This window comes from Ranitomeya variabilis, chromosome 4, assembly GCF_051348905.1.
Source record: "Ranitomeya variabilis isolate aRanVar5 chromosome 4, aRanVar5.hap1, whole genome shotgun sequence".
Taxonomy (NCBI): Eukaryota; Metazoa; Chordata; class Amphibia; order Anura; family Dendrobatidae; genus Ranitomeya; species Ranitomeya variabilis.
Window position 1 is genome coordinate 281,136,054 of NC_135235.1, and position 25,279 is coordinate 281,161,332.

Here is a 25,279-nt window from a genome sequence, read left to right on the forward strand (position 1 = left end):
GTTCTTTGCAAGATAAGCTAAGTCCTGCTTTCGTACTTTTGATCATTTGCATTGTTCTTATTTTTTGTCCAGCTTGTACAAAATGTGATTCCTGATATCGCTGGAAGCTCTAGGGGGCTGATATTCTCCCCCCACACCGTCAGTCGGTTTGGGGGTTCTTGGATATTCAGCGTGGATATTTTGCAGGGTTTTTTGCTGACCATATAAGTCTTCTTACTATATTCTGCTATTAGTCAGTGGGCCTCTCTTTGCTAAATCTAGTTCATTCTTACGTTTGTCTTTTCTTCTTACCTCACCGTTATTATTTGTTGGGGGCTTGTATTACTTTGGGGTCTTTTCTCTGGAGGCAAGAGAGGTCTTATTTTCCCTGATAGGGTTAGTTAGTTCTCCGGCTGGCGCGAGACGTCTAGGATCAACGTAGGCACGTTCCCCGGCTGCTGTTAGTGTTTGCCAGTATGCCAGGCCTATAAATAGTTAATGCATTGCTGAAGTGGGATTAAAAGAAAAGAATTTCTGAGTTTTTTGTTTTTTTTTCCCCTTTATCTCTGAGTGGCTTGAAACTTTGCTGCAGACATGAATGTTCAGACCTTGATTACTAGTGTGGATCAGCTTGCTGCACGTGTGCAGGGCATTCAGGATTTTGTTGTTAGCAGTCCTATGTCAGAGCCTAAGATACCTATTCCTGAGCTGTTCTCTGGAGATCGATTTTAAATTTAGGAATTTTAGGAATAATTGTAAATTGTTTCTATCTTTGAAACCTCGTTCGTCTGGAGATTCAGCTCAGCAAGTAAAAATTGTTATCTCCTTCTTGCGTGGCGACCCTCAGGATTGGGCTTTCTCGTTAGCGCCAGGAGATCCGGCATTGGCGGATGTTGATGCGTTTTTTCTGGCGCTCGGATTGCTTTATGAGGAGCCTAATCTTGAAATTCAGGCAGAAGAAGCTCTACTGGCCATCTCTCAGGGCCAGGATGAAGCTGAGGTGTACTGCCAAAAATTTCGGAAGTGGTCCGTGCTTACTCGATGGAATGAATGTGCTCTGGCCGCAAATTTCAGAAATGGCCTTTCTGAAGCCATTAAGAATGTGATGGTGGGTTTTACAATTCCTACAAGTCTGAATGATTCTATGGCGCTGGCTATTCAGATTGATCGGCGTTTGCGGGAGCGCAAATCCGCTAAACCTCTGGCGGTGTTGTCTGAACAGACACCTGTCTCAATGCAATGTGATAGAATCCTGACTAGAACCGAACGACAAAATCATAGACGTCAGAACGGGCTGCGTTTTTACTGTGGTGATTCTACACATGTTATATCAGCATGCTCTAAACGCCTAACCAAGGTTGTCAGTCCTGTCACCATTGGTAATTTGCAGCCTAAATTTATTTTGTCTGTGACTTTAATTTGTTCATTGTCTTCCTACCCTGTTATGGCATTTGTGGATTCAGGTGCTGCCCTGAGTCTTATGGACTTGTCGTTTGCCAAACGCTGCGGTTTTGTCCTGGAGCCTTTAAAAGTTCCGATTCCTCTCAGAGGAATTGATGCTACGCCACTGGCGGAAAATAAACCGCAGTATTGGACACAAGTGACCATGTGCATGACTCCTGAACATCGGGAGGTGATTCGTTTTCTTGTTCTGCATAAAATGAATGATTTGGTCGTTTTAGGTCTGCCATGGTTACAGACCCATAATCCTGTTTTGGATTGGAAGGCTATGTCTGTGTCAAGTTGGGGTTGTCAGGGAATTCATTGCGATTCTCCGCCGGTGTCTATTGCTACTTCTATTCCTTCAGAAGTTCCTGAGTATTTGTGTGACTATCAGGATGTATTCAGTGAGTCCAGGTCCAGTGCTCTTCCTCCTCATAGGGACTGTGACTGCGCTATAGATTTGATTCCTGGCAGTAAATTTCCTAAGGGACGATTATTTAATTTGTCTGTACCCGAGCATGCCGCGATGCGTTCTTATGTCAAGGAATCTTTGGAGAAGGGGCATATTCGTCCATCCTCTTCCCCTCTCGGTGCGGGATTCTTTTTTGTGGCCAAGAAAGACGGGTCTTTGAGACCTTGTATAGACTATCGGCTTCTGAATAAAATCACTGTTAAGTTTCAGTATCCTTTGCCACTATTGTCAGACTTGTTTGGTCGGATTAAGGGTGCCAAGTGGTTCACCAAGATAGATCTTCGTGGGGCGTACAACCTTGTGCGCATTAGGCAGGGAGATGAATGGAAAACTGCATTCAATACGCCCGAAGGTCATTTTGAATACTTGGTGATGCCCTTTGGGCTCTCTAATGCCCCTTCAGTGTTTCAGTCTTTTATGCATGATATCTTCCGGAAGTATCTGGAAAAATTTTTGATTGTGTATCTGGATGATATTCTAGTTTTCTCGGATGATTGGGATTCTCATGTGAAGCAGGTCAGGATGGTGTTTCAGGTTTTGCGTGATAACGCTTTGTTTGTGAAGGGCTCAAAGTGTCTCTTTGGAGTGCAGAAGGTTTCCTTTTTGGGTTTTATTTTCTCCCCTTCTGCTGTGGAGATGGACCCAGTCAAGGTCCGAGCTATTCATGATTGGACTCAGCCCACTTCTGTTAAGAGTCTTCAGAAGTTCTTGGGGTTTGCTAATTTCTACCGTCGCTTTATCGCTAATTTTTCTAGCGTTGTTAAACCTTTGACGGATATGACCAAGAAAGGTTCTGATGTGGCTAATTGGGCTCCTGCAGCCGTGGAGGCCTTCCAGGAGCTGAAGCGCCGGTTTACTTCGGCGCCTGTTTTGTGCCAGCCTGATGTCTCACTTCCCTTTCAGGTTGAAGTGGATGCTTCTGAGATTGGTGCTGGGGCTGTTTTGTCGCAGAGAGGCTTTGGTTCCTCTGTGATGAGACCATGTGCTTTTTTCTCTAGGAAGTTTTCGCCTGCTGAGCGGAACTATGATGTTGGTAATCGGGAGTTGTTGGCCATGAAGTGGGCATTTGAGGAGTGGCGTCATTGGCTCGAGGGTGCTAAGCATCGTGTGGTGGCCTTGACTGATCACAAAAATCTGATGTATCTCGAGTCTGCTAAGCGCCTGAATCCTAGACAGGCTCGTTGGTCATTGTTTTTCTCTCGTTTTGACTTTGTGGTCTCGTACCTGCCTGGTTCGAAGAATGTTAAGGCTGATGCTCTTTCTAGGAGCTTTGTGCCTGACTCTCCTGGAGTCTCGGAGCCGGCTGGTATTCTTAAAGAGGGAGTAATCGTGTCGGCCATATCTCCTGATTTGCGACGTGTGTTGCAGAGATTTCAGGCTGGTAGACCTGACTCTTGTCCACCCGACAGACTGTTTGTTCCTGATAAATGGACCAGCAAAGTCATTTCCGAGGTTCATTCCTCGGTGTTGGCAGGGCATCCGGGAATTTTTGGTACCCGAGATTTGGTGGCTAGGTCCTTTTGGTGGCCTTCCTTGTCACGGGATGTGCGGTCATTTGTGCAGTTCTGTGGGACTTGTGCTCGGGCTAAGCCTTGTTGTTCTCGTGCTAGCGGGTTGCTTCTGCCCTTGCCCGTCCCGAAGAGGCCTTGGACACACATTTCCATGGATTTCATTTCTGATCTTCCGGTGTCTCAAGGAATGTCTGTCATTTGGGTGGTGTGTGATCGTTTTTCCAAGATGGTCCATTTAGTACCCTTGCCTAAGTTGCCTTCCTCTTCCGATCTGGTTCCTTTGTTTTTTCAGAATGTGGTTCGGTTACACGGCATTCCGGAGAATATCGTGTCCGACAGAGGATCCCAGTTTGTGTCCAGATTCTGGCGATCTTTTTGTGCTAAAATGGGCATTGATTTGTCGTTTTCATCTGCCTTCCATCCTCAGACTAATGGTCAAACGGAGCGAACTAATCAGACACTGGAGGCTTATTTGAGATGTTTTGTTTCTGCGGACCAGGATGATTGGGTGACCTTCTTGCCATTGGCGGAGTTTGCCCTTAATAATCGGGCTAGTTCCGCTACTTTGGTTTCGCCATTCTTCTGCAACTCTGGTTTTCATCCTCGTTTCTCCTCGGGTCATGTTGAGTCTTCTGACTGTCCTGGGGTGGATTCCGTGGTGGATAGGTTGCAGCGGATTTGGAATCATGTGGTGGACAACTTGAAGTTGTCACAGGAGAAGGCTCAGCGTTTTGCCAACCGCCGCCGCGGTGTGGGCCCCCGACTTCATGTTGGGGATTTGGTTTGGTTGTCTTCTTGGTAGGTCCCTCTGAAGGTTTCCTCTCCTAAGTTTAAGCCTCGCTTTATTGGTCCTTATAAAATTTTGGAAGTTCTTAACCCGGTTTCTTTTCGTTTGGATCTTCCGGTGTCGTTTGCCATTCACAACGTGTTCCATAGGTCTTTGTTGCGGCGGTACGTTGTGCCTGTGGTTCCTGCTGTTGAGCCTCCTGCTCCGGTGTTGGTTGAGGGCGAGTTGGAGTATGTAGTGGAGAAGATCTTGGATTCTCGTCTCTCTAGACGGAGGCTTCAGTATTTGGTCAAATGGAAGGGCTATGGTCAGGAGGATAATTCCTGGGTGGCCGCCTCTGATGTTCATGCGGCCGATTTGGTTCGTGCCTTCCACGCTGCTCATCCTGGTCGCCCTGGTGGTCATGGTGAGGGTTCGGTGACCCCTCCTTAAAGGGGGGGTACTGTTGTGAACTATACCTTTTGGCTCCCTCTTGTGGTCACTAGCGATTTGGCACTTGGATTTTCTTTTACCAGGTTGGTACTCACCTGCTTCGTTAGACCATGGGTGTTGCTATTTAAACTTCCTGGATTCTCAGTCCAGTGCCTGGCATCGTTGTAATCAGTTCACTTCTGTTTGCTCCTGTCTTCAGGTCCTGGTTCTTTGCAAGATAAGCTAAGTCCTGCTTTCGTACTTTTGATCATTTGCATTGTTCTTATTTTTTGTCCAGCTTGTACAAAATGTGATTCCTGATATCGCTGGAAGCTCTAGGGGGCTGATATTCTCCCCCCACACCGTCAGTCGGTTTGGGGGTTCTTGGATATTCAGCGTGGATATTTTGCAGGGTTTTTTGCTGACCATATAAGTCTTCTTACTATATTCTGCTATTAGTCAGTGGGCCTCTCTTTGCTAAATCTAGTTCATTCTTACATTTGTCTTTTCTTCTTACCTCACCGTTATTATTTGTTGGGGGCTTGTATTACTTTGGGGTCTTTTCTCTGGAGGCAAGAGAGGTCTTATTTTCCCTGATAGGGTTAGTTAGTTCTCCGGCTGGCGCGAGACGTCTAGGATCAACGTAGGCACGTTCCCCGGCTGCGGTTAGTGTTTGCGCTAGGATCAGGTATATGGTCAGCCTAGTTACCACTTCCCTATGAGCGAGTATTTATGTTTTGCAGACTTTGCGGTAATTTCTGAGGTCCCCTGCCATTGGGACCATAACAGATTGTGTGTGGTAATGTGGTAGGGGCAGGAATGTGTGTGGTAATGGGGTGAGGGCGGGATTGTGTATGGTAATGTGGTAGGGGCGGGATTGTGTGTGGTAATGGGGTGGGGGCAGGATTGTGTATGGTAATGTGGTGGGGAGCGGGATTGTGTGTGGTAATGGGGTGGGGATGGGATTGTGTGTGGTAATGTGGTGGGGGGTGGGATTGTGTGGTGATGTGGTGGGGGGCGGGATTATGTGTGGTGATGTGGTGTGCATTGTGTATGGTAATGTGGTGGGGGGCGGGATTGTGTGTGGTAATGTGGTGGGGGGCGGGATTGTGTGTGGTAATGTGGTGGGGGGAGGGATTGTGTGTGGTAATGTGGTGGAGGGTGGGATTGTGTGGTGACGTGGTGGGGGGCGGGATTATGCATGGTGATGTGGTGTGGATTGTGTATGGTAATGTGGTGGGGGAGGGATTGTGTGTGGTAATGTGGTGGGGGGCGGGATTGTGTGTGTGTATTGTGGTGGGGGGAAGGATTGTGTATGGTAATGTGGTGGGGGGCGGGATTGTGTGTGGTAATGTGGTGGGGGGCGGGATTGTATGTGGTAATGGGGTGGATGGCGGGATTGTGTGTGGTGATGTTGTGGAGGGTGGAGCTACTGTGCAGGGGGCGTGATTAGCAAGTGTGATGTGGTGGGGGCAGGATTGTGTGTGGTGATGTGGTGGGGGGCGGGATTATCTGTGGTGATGTGTTGGGGGGGTGGGATTATGTGTGATGTGGTGGGCGGCAGGATTGTGTGTGGTAATGTGGTGGGGGCGGGATTATTTGTGGTAATGTGGTGGGGGGCGGGATTGTGTGTGGTAATGTGGTGGGGGGCGGGATTATGTGTGGTAATGTGATGGGGCGGGATTATGTGTGGTATTGTGGTGGGGGCGGGATTGTGTGTGGTAATGTGGTGGGGGCAGGATTGTGTGTGGTAATGTGGTGGGGGGCGGGATTGTGTGTGGTAATGTGGGGGGCGGGATTATGTGTGGTGATGTGGTGCGGATTGTGTGTGGTAATGTGGTGGGGGCGGGATTGTGTATGGTAATGTGGTGGGGGAGGGATTGTGTGTTGTAATTTGGTGGGGGGCGGGATTGTGTGTGGTAATGTGGTGGGGGCGGGATTGTGTGTGGTAATGTGGTGGGGGGGTGGGATTGTGTGTGGTAATGTGGTGGGGGGCGGGATTGTGTGTGGTAATGTGGTGGGGGGCGGGATTGTGTGTGGTAATGTGGGGGGGTAGGATTGTGTGTGGTAATGTGGTGGGGGGGCGGGATTGTGTGTGGTAATGTGGTGGGGGGGCGGGATTGTGTGTGGTAATGTGGTGGGGGGGCGGGATTGTGTGTGGTAATGTGGTGGGGGGGCGGGATTGTGTGAGGTGGTGGGGGGTGGAGCTACTGTGCAGGGGGCAGGATTAGCGAGTAATCACGATGCCTCTTATAGATATAGATGACTTACAGTAATTATTAATGCTTAAGATTTAACCCCTTCATGACCAGAGCTTTTTTTTGGTTTTGCGTTTTCATTTTTCGCTCCCCTCCTTCCCAGAGCCATAACTTGTTTTTAATTTTTCCATCAATATGGCCATGTGAGGGCTTTTTTTTTTTTTTCGGGACGAGTTGTACTTTTGAACGACACCATTGGTTTTAGCATGTTGTGTACTACAAAAAAAGGGCAATCCCACACTTGTTTTTTGTTTGGCTTTTTTGCTAGGTTCACTAAATGCTAAAACTGACCTGCCATTATGATTCTCCAGGTTATTACAAGTTCATAGACACCAAACATGTCTAAGTTCTTTGTTTATCTAATTGATGAAAAAAAATTACAAACTTTGCTTTAAAAAAAAAAAAAGAGCAATATTCCGATACCTGTAGCGTTTCCATTTTCTGTGATCTCGGTTTGGGTGAGGGCTTATTTTTTGTGTGCCGAGCTGATATTTTTAATGATACCATTTTGGTGCAGATACGATCTTTTTATCGCCCATTTATTGCTTTTTAATGCAATGTCGCGGCGACCCAAAAAATTTAATTCTGGCTTTTTGACTTTGACTTTTTTTATTAATACGTCTGATGTCAGTAAGGGGTTAAAATGCCAATAGGGGCAATGTAAGCCGTGCTGTTAGTGGTAATACCTTGGCTCTTAGTGACCCCCTCAGACAGTCATCTAAGCTGAGATAATGCACATGTCAGCACCTCCCTGCCACTTCAAACCATTAAAAGCAGGAAGTTTCTCCAAGTTTAAGAGGCAGAAAATGACACTATATGTCTGCAAGTTTTCACTGGGGGACAAGAAAAACCACTGTTCTATATAGGGTGACCTTTCAAAATTATTACTTCTCAAGGGCTCAATGTAGCCCAGTTTGAGAAAATGCACTAAAATGTTTTTTTTTTCTTTGTTTACAGCCTTCCCATTTAACGATATCAAGTTTGCAGCGACAAAGAATCCGCATTAAAGATATGACATGTCACTTTTTTTTCCCATGGTGAGGTTTTCAAACATCTAGGAAGCTCATGGGTGGTCCCCTCTATTCTTTGTTTACTTCCTGCAGCCAATCACTGGCCTCAGAGGTTATGAAATCATGTATGACATGAGGCCAGGGATTGGCTGCAGTAGACACATGGCTGTATGTGACATCATCACTACGGGGAGGTAAACGGATCACTTGTGACCAATGGAGCATGGTGCTGGAGCTGCAGGGTATTAAACGGGTAATTTGTTTAAAAAAAATGTCTTTTCATAACGTAAGCATTATTTAAAAAAAAAACAAGGACAATTAAATTAATTACAAAAAAATCAGTAATACTAGTTAAGCTACTCATAAAACATTCTTTTAATGCACAGAAATAATTAGTAAATTGATGCATTTCCCATCATTAAAAGTTATCATGCAACCTAAGGATCAGTGATAACTTGTGAGTGGTCGAGGTCGAACGGAACTTATCCCGGGTATGGAGGGTTGAAATGAGCCATCGCTCCCCGGTTTCATTGTCGCACTGTATACGTCGAGGAAGGCAGCTTTGGCGCAGGACTCAGTCAGCCGTTGACGTTGGCTCTTTGGAAATCTCGCGGCTAGCTGAGTTCTTGATCCTCCGCTGCTTCCCTGGGCATACGCCGTGCGCCGATGAAATCGGGGAGTGTACACCAAGCTTACATCATATTGCCAGGGAGGCATAGACTTACAACGAGCCGGCGGTGACACTGCTCTTACAAAACATGTCACTAACTCCCAGAGGGGTGTAAAAACATAGTTAGCGGGATGATTAGTTGGGGTAAAGCCATGCCCCCATGACTTGTCACCAAAAATATTAGTGGAGCGGCCCCCGAACGCAGGGCAGCGGGGTACTCGGTACCGGGTCTCTCGGTTCTGGGGATGTCACGGTGGCCCGACCCGATCCGTGGCCCTGCTAAGGGGCGCCCAATTAAAGATGTAGGTGACGGTGTAGGTCGCAGTAAATAACAAGGACACAGGGTTGCAGTCTCTTTACCTCTTTACTGAAGGCTTCGGCATCCGCAATCCAGAGCACTGTTAACAGGGCTGGCTGAGACCGGCCGGTCCGAAGGCACATCCAGAGTTCCCTTTGCAGGTGGAAATCAGTAGCCTTCCTACTAGCGCCTGTGTGTTGTAGTACCTCCCTGCTGAGCACCACGGGATAGTCCTCACAACTGTCGTGTTTGTTTCTGTTCTTTCTCTCCGTCCCCCAGATGATATGGATAGGACGTACCCGTATGACGGGGTAGGCCTGGAGTTATTTTATAGGGACCCTAGAGACGCCCCTCTCCCACAATTGCCTCCGTTGTCTTCATTAGGTGTAAAAGGTGAGACAGCCAACCTAAAGTTAACTGCCCTGCCGTAGTTCAAATTAATGCATAGAGCTTATTACTTCCTCGGTGCTCTGGCTACGCGCCTCAGAAGGATGTTGCCGATCTTGGGGCACGACTCCTTCTGGTTCTATAGCTTTTGTGCTGTGATCTCGTTTCTCACTTCTCCACAATATATTTCGCTTCGTGTCCTTTCTTAGGAGACTGCCGCTATAAGGTACAGGCACGGCTCCGTAACGATCTGTCTGTGCTAGGCCGCTGTCAGGATCCCACCCCTGACAGGTCCTCTCCCGAACTCTCCCGGGCTGCTTTCTCCCTCACTTCCTATCCAACCCCCAGTTTTACCCATGTGTGAGGAGTGGCCTAATAGATAGGACCTTTGGCTCCCCCTGGTGGCCGGAGTGTGAAGTGTAATGTGTGACTGTGATACCTGGTCAGGTGAACTCTTTTAGTGCCATCAGACGTACCATCACTCCCCTTAGCGGCAGAGCGACGTTACTGCAATGACCAGGACTCTGGGGCGCTGCACTCCCCCCCCCCCCCCCCCCGTTAAATCCAGTACTCCCGGACTGGGAAAAGAAGAACAACAATACATGTTAGTAAAAGACATACAAAATTTTTGAAATGCTATGAGCAAGTAAATATAACAGTGCTTCCCTTTACGGGAGGTGAGGACACTTGAACATTGCGAAAGTTTTGGTCATGCACAGTTCATGACTCCCAGTTCAGTGGGTGCAAACTTGAAACAGCAGGGATCCCTTTTGAAAGCTTTGGAGCAATTCACTGTCCATTACTCCATTGTCCATTTTTAAATCTGTAACAAAGATATTTACACCAACATTTTCAACCAAATAGCAACTATCGTTAATATTTCCAAGTTTTGTAGCGGAGTGGAGTTTGATTCTTGGTGCTACGTGTAGACCTCCGCACTGCAGGGGTTGCTATTCGCCTAACAGGGCCCGCTGCGCTTGCTATCGCTGGTGTAGTGCACGGTCTTCTAGCTACACTTCTAGTGAGTCTGGGTAGCACTGGCACGCTGGAGCTCCCAGGGCTGCTGCTACTAATGGTGGGTATGGCAGATTCACCGATAGCAGAGGGAGGACTTGCCGGTTCAACGGTTGGCATGGCATCCTCTGGTGGAGTCTGCTGTGATTGCGGGTCCGGATGATCTGGCACCACATTTAGTTCCGGCGGTTTCAGTTGACGAAACGTTAAGACAGGTACCACGATGGCCTGATTTATTTGAGTCCAGGACTGGGGAAAATCGCCAATAACAGTGTGTATCATCTTCTCCTCTTCTACAGGTGGAGAGGTTCCTGGATCTGTTTCCTTCTCTCTTAACTTATCAGGGCATATTTTAAGGTGGTCTCTGGATATTGCCGTTGAGGTTTCCCCTCCATCTTTGCTGATGAGACAGACCTTCGTATTGTCAAAATCGGATGGCAGGATGGTATACGGTTCCGCTTCCCACTGGTCGTCAAGCTTGTGTAATCTCCTCTTCCGTTTGAGTACTTGCTCACCGGGTGACAAGGGAATCACAGGAGCATGCTGGTTGTAGTCCCTTTCTTGTTTTTGTCTGGCTTGGCCAGACTTCTTTCCACGCATTCCTGTATTTTGCGGTACCTTTGCTGCCTTTCTGTATCCCAATCGGCATCTGGCGAGGTATCTTCGGGGGTTAGGACCCCCATGTCTAGATCAACAGGTAACTTGCTAGATCTTCCTCGCATCAGGTACGCTGGAGTGCAGTTGGTGGAATTCACTGGGATGTGGTTGTACATGTCTACCAAGTCAGGCAACTTTGTTGGCCACAAGTTCCGTTCCTCGACAGGCAAGGTCTTCAGTAAGTCGATTACCACTTGGTTCATTTTCTCACACATCCCGTTGGTTTGTGGATGGTACGGTGTGGTTCTGATATTTTTACACCCGTACAGATTGCAGAACTCCTGGAACACCTCCGCTTCAAATGCTGGCCCCTGATCAGTCAGTACCTTCTCCGGGTACCCATGTGGTCTACAGAAGTACTGCTGGAAGGTTTTGGCGGCCGTCCTGGCCGTTAGATCTTTGTCCGGCACAACTACCAGGAATCTAGAGTAGTGATCCACGATGGTAAGAGCGTAGACATAGCCTGACGGCTAGGTGTTAGCTTCACATGATCTAGCGCGACCAGTTCGAGCGGCCGTTTGGTGATGATAGGCTGCAAGGGAGCCCGTTGGCTGTCACAGTCCTTCCTGCGTAGGCTACATGGGCCACACTCTCGACACCACTTCTCAATGGCTTTCTTCATGCCAATCCAGTAGAACCTCCCACGGAGTAGCCTCTCCAACTTCCTCCATCCGAAGTGTCCTGCCCAATCGTGGTACGCTCCCAGAACCATTGGCGCATCTTGCCTTGGGACCACTATCTGTCATACCAATTCATGGGTGCGGGGGTCGATGCTTCTCCGGCACAGCTTACCATCGTGAATAAACAGTTTGCTTCTCCCCTTCCACAGCTGTTATGTCTCTTGTAGATCATCCGGGCCGGGATGCAAACCTGCCTGCGTCAGGAGCTCTTTCACCTGACGGACCGCGGGGTCACCATCCTGGGTCTCTGCCCATCCATGGTGGGGCAGGGGATTCAGCGTGGTGTCCTGCTTGTTCTTGCGCCTGTTCTCCACATGATGGGAACACTGGGTGGCCTTGGGGCGATGGAAAGCAGGCAGCTCTACCTCTTCAAGTGCCTCCGGGTCTTCCCCCGTTTCTGGCAAGTTGGGCATCCGGGACAATGCATCGGCATTCGCATTCTTGTGCCCTGCCCGGTACTTGATGGTGAAGTCGTAATTGGACAGCCGGGCCATCCACCGCTGTTCCAAGGCACCGAATTTTGCTGTGTCCAAATGCGTTAGTGGATTATTATCCATGAAGACGGTGAATTTCGCTGAGGCCAGGTAGTGCTTGAACCTCTCCGTCACTGCCCAAACGATGGCGAGGAACTCCAGCTTAAAGGAACTATAGTTGTCAGGGTTCCTTTCAGTGGGACGAAGCTTCCTGCTGGCGTAAGCAATTACCCTCTCCTTGCCTTTCTGGACCTGAGACAACACGGCTCCCAACCCCACGTTGCTGGCGTCCGTGTACAGCACAAACGGTTGGTCATATTCAGGGTAGGCCAGTACCTCTTCTCCCGTTAGCGCCGACTTTAAACAAGTGAAGGATCCCTCCAGTCCATCGTTCCAGTCAAATGGGGTATTCCTACACTTGGTCTTCTTGGACTGGCCCACCAACAGGTCTTACAAGGGTACGGCTTTCTTGGTGAAGTCCTTGATAAATCTCCTGTAGTAGCCTACCAACCCGAGGAACTGCCGGACTTCATGGAGGTTGCTGGGCTTCAGCCAGTCCTTGATCACAGTAACCTTTTCGGGGTCTGGGGCCACTCCTTCAGCACTCACCACATGGCCCAGGTACTGCACTTTGGGTTTTAGCAGATGGCATTTGGACAGTTTCACCTTTAAGCCAAAGTTGGACAGGGCTTCAAACACCTCGGCCAGGTGCTTCAGATGGTCTTCATAGGTCTTGGAGAAGACAATGACATCGTCCAGATATAGCAGCACGGTTTCAAAGTTCTTATGTCCCAGACAGCACTCCATCATCCTCTGGAACGTTCCCGGGGCGTTGCACAGCCCGAAGGGCATGTAGTTGAACTCGCAGAGCCCCATCGGCGTTGTGAAGGCCGTCTTTTCCTTGTCCGCCTCTGCCACGGGAACCTGCCAGTACCCACTGGTGAGATCCAAGGTAGAGAAGTAGTTAGCAGATTTTAAAGCAGCCAAGGACTCCTCTATCCTGGGCAGTGGGTATGCATCCTTATGTGTAATGCGATTTAGCTGCCTATAATCAACACACATCCTCATGGTGCCATCTTTCTTCCTAACGAGGACTAACGGAGCTGCCCAGGGGCTACAACTGTCTCTCACTACCCCAGCCTCCTTCATCTCTCGCAACATGTCTTTGGCACACTGATAATGAGCTGGGGGTACAGGACGGTATCTCTTTTATGGGTGGATGATCTCCTGTGGGGATATGATGTTGAATCCCTTTTACCTGCCCGAAATCTAGGGGGTGCTTGCTGAATACCCGCTCATACTCAGGAACCACCCTGCAGGCCCCCTGTTTCTGGTGAGGTGGGGTAGAGTCAGTGCCCACGTGCAATTCCCAACACCACTCTTTCAGTTGCCCTGCAGAACCGTTGTTCTCCGCCGGATTGGACGGGACCAAGGGTCCGGATGCCTGTATCACACTATTATTAACAGTAAACAGTTTGGCAAGTGTGGCATATTTGGTTAGGTGGACTTCTTCCTCCCCACAGTTGAGAACACGTACTGGCACCCTCCCCTTGCGGACGTCAACCACCCCTCTGGCTGTCAGGAGGGTAGGCCTATTATCTGAATATACAGGTTCTACCAGGGCCTGATAGTCTTTACCCCTGAGGCCCAGTGGCGTATCTAGGGGGGGGCAGCCGGGGCATGTGCCCCGGGCGCAGCCGGCAGGGGGCGCAGTCGGGCCGCCTAATTCGGCGGTCCGCAATGTCTCCCCCGGCAGCGGCATTCTGCCGCCCCCGGTCTGGGAGTCAGTTGTTCTCTGTGCCGACTGTCAAGCTGACAGCCGGCACAGAGAAGCTGCAGAGTGCCGGCTCCCAATGTGTGCAGAGGGGGAGGGGAGCCCCTGCAGAGTGGCTGCGGCGGGCAGGGAGAAATCCCTGCAGCTTCGCTGCCCAGCGATCTGTCTTCCTGCTTCCTCTTGCTTCCTCTCACACAGACGCGCCGCTGGATGACGTCATCATTCAGCGGCCGGCTGTGTCAGAGGAAGGCGATGGAGCTGCTGCGGCAGAGCGCGAGGAGAGGTGAGAGGTGTGTGTGTGTATGTGAGTGTGTGTGTGAATGTGTGTGTATATGTGCGTGTGTGAATGTGTGTAGGTGGTGTGTGTATGTATGTGTGTGTGTGTGTGGCTCAGTTTTGGGTGTGTGTGTGTGTGTGTGTATCGCGCTGCAGGGGAATGTACAGAGAAGTGAATGGTGTGTGTGTGTTGGGGGAGGAGAGGGCAACGATGGGGCTGACAGGGAGAGAGCAATGATGGGGATGGTGGAGGAGGAGAGGACAATGATGGGGCTGACGGGGGGCATATGTCCTTGGGGGGGGGGGGCGCCAAAATGAATTCTTGCCCCGGGTGCCAGAAACTAGCTATGGCTGCCCGACACCATATTAACATTTCACTCCTGGGGGGTATCGCAATGGGGTTTGAATCACTCACTGTGACACGGCCAATTTCACCACCAGTCAGCTCCACCTGCTGTCTCTGCATCAGAGCCCTGATTTCTTTCTGCAGGGCACGTTGTTCACTGTAACCAGCTGTTTCTGCTACCTGCTGTAACAAGACAATAACCTCTGCAAGACAATTTTCTATGACATTAGTACCAATGGTCATCATGGGATTACATTCACGTCAGTCAATATCAACAATTACAATCCCTTGGGCCTCCAATTCCACCCGCCCCACTTTAATGGTGACCTCTTTATACCCCACTTGTGGCAATAGCTGGCCATTACTGGCTATTATGGTGAAATCATCATCGGGGTCACGAGTAATGTCGGTGTCCTCCCAATAACGTTTATAAAGGATGTAAGGCATAGTCGTCACCTGAGAACCGGTGTCCAACAAAGCGTTCATGGGGATACCGTCGATCACGATGGGAAGAACTGGTCGCCCTCCAATGTATTTGGTTCTCCAATTTTGCTGGCCTGATCTTCCTACTCCTGGGGGTTGGCCCTCTGCCCCAGGGGTTGCTCGTTTAAATGACAGTACCTTGCAAGGTGGCCCACCTGGTGGCAGCGGCGGCAGATAGGTCATCCGTCCCGATGGAAGCGATCGTCGTCCCTGCCTCTGGTCGGCGGAATCCTCCTCTGTCACTGCCAGGGGACATCCTCCGGTCTGGAAGCCAGCTGGATCTTCTCCTTGGGGGCCTCCTGTAGGGACTGTACGGTCCGGGCTAGGGCAGCAACGCTCTTGATCAGCTCCTGCATCTGGAGGCATAGTCCTGCAGGGGAATCGTCTTCCAGGATCTGGGCATCGGCCTCAGTGGAAACTGGAGCATCTGGCGCCACCTCCTGGTGGTACGTGAGAGCTTGACACCTGGGAAGTACTGCACGGCTGGGCTGTCGCTCCTGTAGCGCCTGGATGGCTTTATCTTTGAATTGCGCGAAAGTCAGGTCTGGATTCTGCATGGTCAGGAAGTGCAGTTGGGCCCTTTGGTGACTGCACAGGAGCCCCTCGATGAACCGCTCCTTCAGGAGTTGTTCCTCATCTTGCATGCTGTTTGGGTCATTCTGCTTGATGGCCCGCAGTGCCTCCTGGAGATTAAGGGCATAGTCCCGTAAGCTATCCGGTGGCCTCTGCTTGCACCCATAAAACGTCAATTTAATTTCAGTAGCGGTGCGGGTGTCAAAGGTGGTCTTAAGCTTTGCAAAGACCTGCTGCGCAGTCCTCTTATCCGCGGCGGGCCAGGACTTCACTTCTCTCAGAGCCGCTCCAAAGAGTTGGCCTGTTATCATATGAACTTTCTGAGGCTCTGTCAGGGGATAAAACTCAAGCAGGCTGCAGTTCCCCTCTTTAAAGTCAGTTAATGTATGTGATTCTCCAGAATATCGCGGGAGCCAGGCTGCTACCGGTAGGTGCGGCATGGAGAAGGGCATTATGGCTGCTGTAGCTGCGGCAGTATCTGGCGGGCTGCTGGGGGCGGCAAGCTCTGTGTAACCCGGCGGTGGTACAAGGCCTGCGGCTGCGCCTACTGCGGGGCTCGGAGGTGCCTCTGAGTCTGCGGCTGCGACCGCCGCCTCCGCTCCTCCGGGATCAGACATGGCCGCTCCTCCCCTCTGCTAACCTGGTGGAAGTCGGGGTTCCTCTTCCGGAATCGGCACCTCACCGCGTCTTCTTGCTCCGGGCTCTTTTCGGCCGGCTCTGCCCATGAAGCTATGGCTCCTCCCCTCGTGCCCCACACGGCGCGGCGATGGCGGATTTTGGCGGCAAACAGCAATACACAGTCTTTGCAATAAATCACGAGTCAGCACAAATCAGTCACAGTTCCAAGGCACACATGACCTGATTTTCAGGCTTAAGTAGATCCTGTTCGTGATGCCAAGTTGGAGCGGCCCCCAAACGCAGGGCAGCGGGGTACTCGGTACCGGGTCTCTCGGTTCTGGGGATGTCACGGTGGCCTGACCCAGTCTGTGGCCCTGCTAAGGGGCGCCCAATTAAAGATGTAGGTGACGGTGTAGGTCGCAGTAAATAACGAGGACACAGGGTTGCAGTCTCTTTACCTCTTTACTGAAGGCTTCGGCATCCGCAATCCAGAGCACTGTTAACAGGGCTGGCTGAGACCGGCCGGTCCGAAGGCACATCCAGAGTTCCCTTTGCAGGTGGAAATCAGTAGCCTTCCTACTAGCGCCTGTGTGTTGTAGTACCTCCCTGCTGAGCACCACGGGATAGTCCTCACAACTGTTGTGTTTGTTTCTGTTCTTTCTCTCCGTCCCCCAGATGATATGGATAGGACGTACCCGTATGACGGGGTAGGCCTGGAGTTATTTTATAGGGACCCTAGAGACGCCCCTCTCCCACAATTGCCTCCGTTGTCTTCATTAGGTGTAAAAGGTGAGACAGCCAACCTAAAGTTAACTGCCCGGCCGTAGTTCAAAGTAATGCGTAGAGCCTATTACTTCCTCGGTGCTCCGGCCACCGGCTACGTGCCTCAGAAGGATGTTGCCGATCTTGGGGCACGACTCCTTCTGGTTCTATCGCCTTTGTGCTGTGATCTCGTTTCTCACTTCTCCACAATATACTTCGCTTCGTGTCCTTTCTTAGGAGACTACCGCTATAAGGTACAGGCACGGCTCCGTAACGATCTGTCTGTGCTAGGCCGCTGTCAGGATCCCACCCCTGACAGGTCCTCTCCCGAACTCTCCCGGGCTGCTTTCTCGCTCACTTCCTATGCAACCCCCAGTTTTACCCATGTGTGAGGAGTGGCCTAATAGATAGGACCTTTGGCTCCCCCTTGTGGCCGGAGTGTGAAGTGTAATGTGTGACTGTGATACCTGGTCAGGTGAACTCTTTTAGTGCCATCAGACGTACCATCACTCCCCTTAGCGGCAGAGCGACGTTACTGCAACGACCAGGACTCTGGGGCGCTGCACTAGCATAACATCACTACTTTTAGGCATATTCAGAGATCTACAAGGAGCAAAAAGGGGCTTGTTAAGAAGTATATAAAGGGATCAATAAATATATGGTGGCGGTTTGGGAGGGCGGGGGCTGGGGAAGCTGGTGGGTTCCCTTTAAGACATCACTAAAAGCGATGCACTTTGAACAAAAGTAGTTGGATCTACGGTAAAATATTGGAAAAGTAATCATAAAGTTTAGACTAATAGTTTTCCGGCCAAAAAGAAGGGGTCAACTTCACAGTTAGATTTTGAGATAATAAAGAAAGATGTGTATGGGCGAATCAGCCCCATCTATTAGTACCACAGCTGTTTGGGGAACGTGGTTTGAGCAGCCTCCAGATCCTCTCCCATGTAACTGCCTGATCCAGTCCCCCCCTTCATCTCCATCTACAAACAGCAGAAACATCTCACATTCCCAGACCAGTGACAGCTCCATGCACATGTTCCCCTGTGCTTGGTAATAGCTGCCCCGGCTCTGCACTTTGACCACCCAGTCTTGTTGGCCTCCTCCCTGTTTCCCAGGGGGTTGGTGTTAGGGAGGGCTGCTTTTGGGTCAGGTTCCAAGGACTATACAAGCAGCAGCCGCCTGGAATCCTCTGCTTCCTCCCAGACCCCCACCTGCATCAGTGGGAAAAAAACATAAAGCCAGACACTTCTTGGAAGCCAGGAATACAAGCCAGCCAGGGTCAGTTGTAGTCTGCGGAGACGGATTACCTTAATCTATGGGTTCAAAGACCCCCTCAAATCCCATAGTGAAACCATCAGGGGCTGCCTGTCAGCCAGGTGGGTGAGAGCGATCAGGGGGAGTCAAACACATTAGTAGGGATTTTTTTTTTTTTTTAAAGGCCACTTACATTCCACATCTGTTCCACATCAGAATGGAAAATGGTTCTTTATTTATCCTACTTATTTAAATGTAGCTGTCAGTAACAGCAAAATGAAATATAAGTGGGTTTTTCGGCCAAAGAGCTTGCAGTCTGAGCAGAAACCCGTGATCCCACATACCATAGTGACCGAAGGCAAACAGACAACGAGCTATAGGAAGTATGAGTAATGGCAAAATATTACTTTGTGTCTCACATGGACCTTGTGGAAAGGTAACAGAGCATTTCGTGATGGGGATGTGTGCACCATGCAGCCATGGAGTAGTAAAGTATGTCCAAACTGAAAAATACAGATACTTTCTGTAGTCTTTTAATTCCAGAAGGCTCAATGAACAAGAGAAGCCACTTCCTGTCTCACATAGCCACTTCCTATCAACGATAGCCACTTCCTGTCTCACATAGCCACTTCCTGTCTCACATAGCCACTTCCTGTCAGCTATCGGAACTTCCTGTCTATCATTGCCAGTGCCATTTCCTGACTGACATAGCCACATCAGCCATAGTCACTTCCTGTCTATCATTGCCACTCTCTGTCTCACATAGCCACTTTGTCTGAAATAGCCACTTCCTGTCAACTATGGCGACTTCCTGTCAGGTATTAACAATTCTCATCAGCCACTGACACTTCCTGTCTGCCATAGCCACTTCCTGTCAGTCATTGACACTTCCTGCCCGAAATAGCCATATCCTGTCAGATATGGCCACTTCCTGTCTGACATAGCCACTTCCTGTAAGCTGTAGCCACTTCCTGTCAGCCGTAGCCACTTCCTGTCATCCGTAGCCTCTTCTTGTCATCCATAGCCATTTCCTGTCAAATGTTAGACAGCCAAAACACATATGAGGATTTCTTGTTTGTTATATAATCCCCGCATGTGTTTCAGCTATCTAACAACCATGAGACATGCAGCCGTGGGGACTCGAACATATTTTTCGAACATGCCAAAGACACTCTGTTAGCACCCGAGCATGTTGTGATCACACGTTATCCGAACACTTTCGCTCAACACTACAGGCAACCCCTTCCTCTTTTGTAGCTGAACTTTACTACGGTCAGTCTTTTTCTCGCTTTCACCGTACGAGCCATCGGTCTTCCACACCCAAGACAGCCATGGAGCAAACTGTGCTCCAGGAGACTTGCAAAAGCGTCATCTTGTGTCCCCTGCTTTATAATACAGCCTTCTTCCACCTTTAAAACACCTTCCAAGACTGAATGGCAGGAAATCCCAAATTTCATTATCCTCTGCCATGTCACATGTATTGTCCAGACAAGACACAATTAGCATGAGGAATCGTGCACCCAGGATTTGTCATGTGTCCCTAATTATTCCAGGGGATCCAATCACATGTAAGAGGGTAGAAGGCTCATTTTTTTTTTTTTTCAAATCTGAAAACTCAAAAACAGTGAAACAATAGTGATAGAAACCCAATGGCCACTGGTGGATTCTCCGCATCGGGGAGATATTTAAAATACAATATTTGTTATATTTTTAGATAATTTTTACTAATTATATTCATGTTATTGTTAAAGTCATCGTTTGAATAAATGTGCTAAAAGTTTCTTGCATGATGTTTTTTTTTTTTGTTTCTTAAATCAAAATGATTTGTTTGCAGCAAATTTTATCTGTTTTTTCAATACAGTTCGAAAATATCCGCCGTGATGTAATCGTGCAAAACACAACATAGCGAGTTCTGATTTCTTTCAATACACATGAAATGATGCCCTCTTGTGTTCAAAGGAAAACACCAGAAACCTCTTTTACTTTTTTTAGGTTTAACCACAAGGGACCGTCTATTGGTTTGCATTATTTATACATTTGTACCTTTAAACTCTTCCTTTGTTATTGAACAACCAGTTATTAATGGTGCCAAGGTGCTGCACAAATTTTAAACAAAAATTATATATTCCTACCCAGACTACACGGATTTGGGATGTCGAACAGCCTCAAGACATGCAGCTGCGGGGGCTTGAACATGCTTTTCGAGCACACCGAAGTCACTTGGTTAGCACCAGAGCATGCTCAGATAACACCTTATCCCAGCACGTTCGCTCATAATTACTGAGGTCCCACTAATAGGATCACGATCGTGGCTAAAATCCTCCAATGCCCCATCTTGATGGATGATATGGTGAAGTCTTGGGAAGTCATTGCCGTAACTTTTAGGCGATCACTTCCCGCCAGTGACATTATGGGGATGTCAGCGAAGTCTAAGATACCCACTGTCTGGTCAATACAGAAATAGTGGCTTAAAACAAAAAAAATATACAAAAATGTACACCCTGGGTCATACATCCAAAATGATTGCGTGTCCATGATAAAGAAGATTTTATGTGGTAGGTCAGACTGGGATAGCGATGTGATGTGAAGAAGAACACCACCCCATAGACATAACCGGCGCAGGACCCCAGTAACAGACCCCAACACGCAGCCGTCCACATGATGTCATGGTCCGAGCACGCAGCCTGCTCTGTCTCAGTCTGGATCCGGTCCCACATTACACACAAGAATGTGATTATTCCCTGCGCGGCCTTATTAGCACCTTCAGAGAGCGACCTGTGCCTGACGGGTTCTCTGCTTTCATGTGAAGGGGTTAATGGTTCCCAGATGTAATCTGACAGACCACACAAAGCCCATCGCTCAGCACCTTGCCTACATTGACATTGGACAGTGCGTGTTTGTGCGCCTCCCGCTGCTCCACCTCACGGGCAGCGATGACGCGGTATATCATGTGCACACGCTTACGCCTGGTGCGGATTTACCTCATGTGAATGCACTTTTTCTATTGCACAGGTGGATTTCGGGTGAACTAAATGCATGTATGTATAGGGACAGAAATGGGGTTGTCACGTCTCTTTTTTACGCAGGAAAAAAAAACTGCGAAAAATACAAACGGTTTTGACGAATGCAATTTTTCCATTCATTTGAATGGGTGAAGAACAATAAACCAATAGGAAAAAAAGTAACCAAAATGTAGCAGAAAATCGCCATGAATTCAGAGTACGTTACGGGTCTTCATGACCGGTATCCAAAAGGCCAAAAATGGAGGATTGTAATCCAGCGCCAATAAAAATTAAAAATACATAAAAATTCAAAGTATAAAACCAACAAGGAGCTCGGGACGTCGCACCTAACGCGTTTTGCACCATACTTGTCCGTACTCATGTCATGACCCTTTAGCCCGTTGCTGATCTGCCGCGGCCCAGTGCTGATGGGATATGATGTAGCCGGGTAGAGGCTGGATGTTACTGTTCCTCTTGACACCTCACAATGGCAGGTGGTGCTCGTTCAACATCAGGGGAACAATGCTCCTTCTACCGGATCAGGGCGTGAGAGGATGAGCTGTGAGGAAGGTGTGATCGGTAATCTGCTCTGATCGCTGACGTAGGTTCTTCACTTCCCTGATCCTGACACATCTGCTATTGTTAGATTCTTATTGTCAACCGATGCACAAGATGTAAAGCTGGTAGAACCGGACCCGGAGTCTGACCGACCCCAGACGAAAAACTCCAAAAAAGTCTTTGTAGTCTTCGTGCACACAGAGTCCTTTTCGCTGAGTTTTCTCAGCAAAACCTGCTAGTTTTTGAGGAGAATTAGGAGAGTTTCTGCTCCACGATGTCATAAAAACCTCTGTGTGAACATACCCGGAAAATATTTCCGCTTGTTTCTATCGAACGTGAAAAATGAAGAAATCTTACACTAAATGAATCCACCAGTCCCATGGTCAAAAGTGATCACCAATGCACAGGATAGGTGAAAATGTCTGCTAGAGACGCCGCCGCTCACAAGGGCAGGGTCCCAGGGCCCCCGCATGGATGCCGCTCCATTCACAGTCTTTATGGAAAGAGTGCGGCTTTGGAATCTGGTAATAAGTGCTGCATGGTAGTAGTAGGTGCGTAGCATTAGCTGTCGAGGCGAGTATATCGTGCCCCCTTAACCAATGATAAGATAAATAATGCTCCCTGAAAACGTAATGATGCCCATTGAGTGCCCTCTCCAAAAGTAACAGTGCAACTTCTCGGCCACTACCTGCAAAACCAGAAAGTTTTTGCTACTCTAATCTGAGTGACCTTGTTGCACTTGGATAATGATGTCTCGTCAGGGCTGGCCCGAGAGATTTCGCCCTAGGCAAAACTATTTTGTTGCGCCCCTACTACTTTTAACATACCTTCCAACTTTTGAAGATGGGAAAGAGGGACAAAGTTTGCGGCGCACTTTGCGTGCCGTGGTAAATTTTAGGCCACGCCTCTGACCACACCCATTCATAACTAGCCACACCCATATCCACATCCCAACCACACCCATTTAGCACTGCTGATCACACTGTTTCATAAAGAGTAATTATAAACAAAAAAATATGGCCACACAGTGCTCCATACTGTATAATGGCAACACATGATGCTCCATACTGTATAATGGCTGCACATGATGCTCCATACTGTATAATGACCGCACATGATGCTCCATACTGTACATTGGCCGCACATGATACTTCGTACCGTATAATGGCCACACATAGCTACTCCTACACACGGGCTCCGCTCCATACACCTCATACACACACGACTCCGCTCCGTACACCTCATACACACGGCTCCGCTCCGTACACCTCATACACACACGGCTTCGCTCCATACACCTCATACACATTCAGCTCCGCTCCATACACCTTTTGCCTTTTGAAAAGATTTTTTTTTTTTTCTATTTTTTCTCTGGCGCCCCCTTAGGGTCGGCGCCCTAGGCGGCCAACCTAGTTCGCCTATACGTTCGGGCCGGCCCTGCGTCTTGTGGACCTGCAGGTTGAAGAGTGGTGGCTCTTCTGGGGTCATTGACATAGAGGCACTCGCCTAGACATCCAGTCACCTGGCCAGAAGTCCGGGATATGTGCACCGCCCCAGATGCTCGGCGCCACTGACACCACTGCTACTTTTTGTGCCCCTAAAAATGTAGCCCCCAGAACAATGGCCTCTATGCCACCTATCCACATACACACACTCTACTCCAATGCCTGGCAGATACCTAAACAGCACTGTTAAAAAAGATGTGTGTGCACCCAGTGTGGAATCAGGGCTGCAAAGTCCTGGACTGGAGCTTACAATGATAGGAATACATTAAAGAAAATCTGCAATGTGCCCCAAACACTGCAGCAAAGTTCTGTAATAAAAAATAGAGAGCGTGAAGAAGAATTTCTGAAAAAGAGATTGTAATTCTATAAATAAACCCCTCTAAATACTATAACTGTGCGCCCCTGGGGTATAATCCAGGCACTGGAGGGTGCCATTCATTACTGGTGGGTGCCAATCAAGTCTAAAATCTGAGAATTAAATCTTTAAAATTAATCATACCGATAACAGCAGTGAGTTGATGTTTTCCATTCTCAATTTTTGACACCAGGTGGCAGCACAGGACCACACATTGCTTGAAAATAAGCCTGAAGGCCCATGCACCCTGTACTGTTATCATTTCCCGATAACCATGCAGCCTAAACAGGCTGCTGATCACCAAACAAGCAAAACACTCATTCATTGGGTGAAATGATTTTTTGCTTTGCGCAAAAAAAAAAAATTGTTCTTGGCAGCACAACAGCATCGGTGCTGCCGAGAACAATGGCACTGAACGATCTACTACTGCTTGTTCAGTGCCTGTGTAAACTGGCTATTAAACCACCGTCGATCAGAAAAAGGAACCGATTAACTGCCGTTTACTGCCACCGGTCAGCGAATCATGTGAATCCGCATCATACCGGACAGATGCCCTCTGTAATATACAGCCGGCGTCTGCCTGCTAGGGCAGTAATAGGAGCTAGTCTTGATTGTTGGTGTTGTTTAACTATTTAAGTGCTGCTGACAATCACTGCCAGTGGCATCTAGATAGCAAGATTGCCTCCTCCTATTGACCCCCCCCCATCATGGGATGCGATTGTAGGATCACCGATGGTTTACCCTGCAATCCTGAAGCCCCTCGCTGTCGCCATCTTGGCACTTCTCTGAAGCTCAGCTTCAGGCTGAGCTTCATTGGAGTCCTTGATCTACACTGAATACTGTGGTATGGGGGCACTGTAGTATATACTATAATCAATCTGATGATCAAAAGGATCAAGTCCCCTAAGGGGACTAAAAAAAAATATAGAAAGGAAGTAGAAGAAAAAATGTTTTGAAAAATATTTTTACAAAATTTTAGTTCACTATTTAAAATATATATTAAAAAGTTGGTATCTGTAATTGTACTCACCGGGAGAATCATGTTGCCCGATAATTTTTATCGCAAAATTAACGCTGTAAAAACAAAACCTGAAAACTTGGTGAAATTGCAATTTTTTTTTTCACAATTTCATCCCTTTTGGATTTTTTTTTCATATGTCAGTCTGTGATATAGTAAAATGAATGATGTCACTCGGAACTACAACTTATTCATGCTTGGATTTATTGTGAGCGGCAATTTTTACGATATGGATTAAAAGTTTTTTGAAAATATTTGAATTAATAAAAATCTTCTGTTTGTTATAAAGGCAGGAACGACCCTGAAGTATTTTGTCAAAGCTAAGGATGAGCGGACCCGTGAAGGTTTGGGTTCTATCGAACTTTAGCCCAAAGTTCCGTTTTGGTACCAGAACTGTTCCCGAACTTGAACCTCATAGAAATCAATGGGGATCTGAACTTTGGAGCTGGAGGAAAATACTCTCTCTCTGAAGTCCGTGTTTGGAGTCCAGCACCAGTAGGATCCCAAACAGTTCAGGTTCGCTTATCTGTAGTCAAGACTGCAGGTTTGTAAGATTTTGGGTATGTGACTTTTTTTTGTTTTTGTACAGCTTTCAATATGAACAATATCCATTCCTTCCACGTTGCTGTATTTGAAGATGATTAAAAGTTATTGCAAAGTTTACTTTTTGTTTTGCAGTGGATCTTTAAATGTAGCAGTCCACCC

General features: G+C 48.4%; 1 long non-coding RNA gene across 1 annotated transcript in view; it reads left to right on the forward strand.

Moving 5' to 3' along the window:
* LOC143764452 (uncharacterized) overlaps positions 1-25,073 on the forward strand; it is a 61,006-nt gene extending 35,933 nt beyond the window's left edge. Inside the window, exon 4 of the long non-coding RNA XR_013213201.1 lies at positions 24,864-25,073. This is a non-coding gene — a long non-coding RNA (uncharacterized LOC143764452). The remainder of the gene's footprint in view (positions 1-24,863) is intronic.
* Positions 25,074-25,279: the final 206 nt, after the last annotated feature.